This window comes from Pinus tabuliformis, chromosome J (genome assembly GCF_031772625.1).
Source record: "Pinus tabuliformis cultivar Carrire ecotype Pingquan chromosome J, CPIR1, whole genome shotgun sequence".
NCBI classification, from domain to species: domain Eukaryota; kingdom Viridiplantae; phylum Streptophyta; class Pinopsida; order Pinales; family Pinaceae; genus Pinus; species Pinus tabuliformis.
The window spans coordinates 215,151,691-215,154,445 of NC_142295.1; the positions used below are offsets into that span (position 1 = coordinate 215,151,691).

At 37.5% G+C, this 2,755-nt stretch overlaps 1 pseudogene across 1 annotated transcript; it reads left to right on the plus strand.

The window, feature by feature from the left end:
• The first annotated feature begins 305 nt into the window (after positions 1–305).
• On the plus strand, positions 306–2,505 carry LOC149226464 (12-oxophytodienoate reductase 1-like; annotated as a pseudogene). Its single transcript, XR_016247736.1, has 3 exons — positions 306–1,014; positions 1,306–1,485; positions 1,685–2,505. The product of XR_016247736.1 is annotated as a 12-oxophytodienoate reductase 1-like (transcript).
• Positions 2,506–2,755: the final 250 nt, after the last annotated feature.

Consider the following 2,755-nt stretch of genomic DNA (forward strand, 5'->3'; position numbering starts at 1 on the left):
ACATAAATATATATTTATTAATAAATTTATTTATTTTATTTATTTTTCTTATTTTATATATATGAAAGTCTATTCATTGTTTTTAATTTTTATTATTAGATATACTTTGTTTAATACTATTTCTTATTTAAACCTTTTAATTTCTATTATATAATTTAATTAGAAATTTCATTTCAATAATATTTCTTTCTTTAATTAGGCCGATAGGCCTTCCTTTGGAACAGACTTTCGTCGTTCCTTTGTCTCTCGTGCTGACACGTGGACAGTCGTCCCTTCGTCGTCCTTTTCTTTCAGATGTTGACACCTGGCGTGTACATTTAGCAGGCATTCAGCATCTTCTTCAATTAATTGTCATGGTCTTAACCGAGAATTTTGCCGCTGGTGCGAGTTCTAAACCTCAACTGAAAACTGTTATGCCAACGCCTCTCTCCATAATGATGGTGGGCTCGAATCTTCACCCACTGCATGAAGCCGGCAGAAATATCCGCAAATTTGTTACAAATTCCTGTAATTCCTGAACAAATCGTTACAAATTACTCCTGCTTTCTTCGACCATATTTGTCTGTTTTGTGCTCTGCAGGTTCTCTTCCACGCCCTCTGCAATAATGTTTTTGTGTTTTTGAAAACGAGCATTGACTCGGGCTGTAGAGTTTGAGGTATTGTGGATTAGGGTTCACGGCAGTGGATCAGATTGCCTATTATTTATGATGTTCTGCGTATTGAGCTGTGGATAGCGGTGAACAGGTCTCATGAGCTGTCGTTGTGTAAAGAACAGTGCATCGAGCTCTAGAATTTGAGGCTTGGTTTATTAGGGTTTGAAGCAGTGGAACAGATTCCAACGATTCCAAATGATGATGACCATGATGAGGTGTGTAACTAACAGGTACCCAGATGCGCCTGGAATTTGGACCGAGGAGCAGGTGCAAGCCTGGAAACCCATTGTCAATGGCGTCCATGAGAAAGGGGGCATTTTCTTCTGTCAGATTTGGCACACTGGAAGGGCTTCCCATGTGGGTAAGTATCTATGCTCTGCATTACATTGCTATCCATTAATTCCTTTCATGTACCCACTTGACAGATCTGTGTGGAGTGAGTTCTGTTGATTTGTTTCCAAAGCATGATTCCCACTATATTAATAATAGCACTGTATGTTGGGGTTCATTTGGCCATGGCATCTCATAATGAAAATTGGGTAGCGACAACTCTTAATTCTTGCCCTAATAAATTTGCATTATATCAGTTTTTTTGAACAATTGTTGTCAGTTTCTTTGAATAGAAATGGATGAGTGGGTCTATGAAATGCAGATTATCAACCCAATGGCCAGGCTCCCTTTTCATCAACAGATCGAAAAATATCGGGACAGATTGTGTTACCCAACGGCAAAGATGTTGCAGATTATTCCACTCCTCGAGCTCTAAAAACTGAGGAGATTCCACAGATTATTAATGACTTTCGTCTTGCTGCCAGAAATGCTATTAAAGCAGGTGAATGTTCTTTAATAAATCGCAAATTTGGCATTTAGATATTTGCACACATAGTACACAGGCTGTAGGAAAAATCTTTACCCAAGAAAGAATTCGAATATTTTCTTAATAGGTCACAGGGCTGTTTTCTTCCTCGGAAGGCAAATAAATAGGGAACTGTGGTATTTTTCCATTCATAGTTTTGATGTCATTGTGGCAGGTTTTGATGGTGTGGAAATTCATGGTGCTCATGGATACCTTCTTGATCAATTTATGAAAGACAACATTAATAACAGAGCAGATCAGTATGGTGGGACACTTGAGAACCGGTGCAGGTTTCCTCTGGAGGTTGTTGAAGCAGTGGCAAATGAAATTGGAGCAGAGCGAGTGGGAATACGGCTCTCTCCATTTGCACAATATCTAGAATCCAGTGACTAAGATCCTGAGGCGCTGGTGCTTTACATGGCCGAAGCCTTAAATAAATACAATATCCTGTATGCCCACTATGTAGAGCCCAGACTGGTAACTTCATTTGAACCTGTTGCAACAAACAAGAGTCTGCTTCCAATGAGGAAGGCGTTCAAGGGGTCATTCTTGGTTGCAGGGGGTTATGACAGAGAAGATGGAAATGCAGCAATTGCAAGCAGCAAGGCTGATCTTGTAGTTTACGGTCGAATTTTTTTGGCCAACCCAGATTTGCCTAGAAGATTCGAGTTAAATGCCCCTCTCAACAAATACAACAGGAACAGTTTTTACATACCTGATCCTGTAGTTGGCTACACAGACTATCCATTCCTGGAGTGAACTGTCCATGGATATAAACTTCAATCACATCCTCCAAAAGAAACCCCACCCTCATTGCTATTATTTAGGTTAGAGAGGGGCTCTTCAATACAATTCTGAAAACCCATCTGTATTTTCAGTACTGGTTTCCTTCTCATTCATGTGGTATATTGATATCTACCTTCAGTAGTTATTTGTAGATGAAGATATTTAGCTATTGTACTTTTATTATTTTAAATAAATATTTTTGATACAAAATTTGTAAGTGTTTATTATTTGTTTCTTTCATATTGAAATCTATATTGAGTAATGCTGTTCTAATATGGAGGGTTTTTAGTTATTGTTTTTTTTCAAATAAATTAGGTTGATATAAAATTTTCCAGTAGTTGTTGCAAACTTTTCATCTCAAAATCAAAATGTGAATATCTAATAAGCATCAAATTCAAATTATACAGGGAGAGATTTAAATCAAAATGTGAATATCCAGTAAACATCAAATTCAAATTAT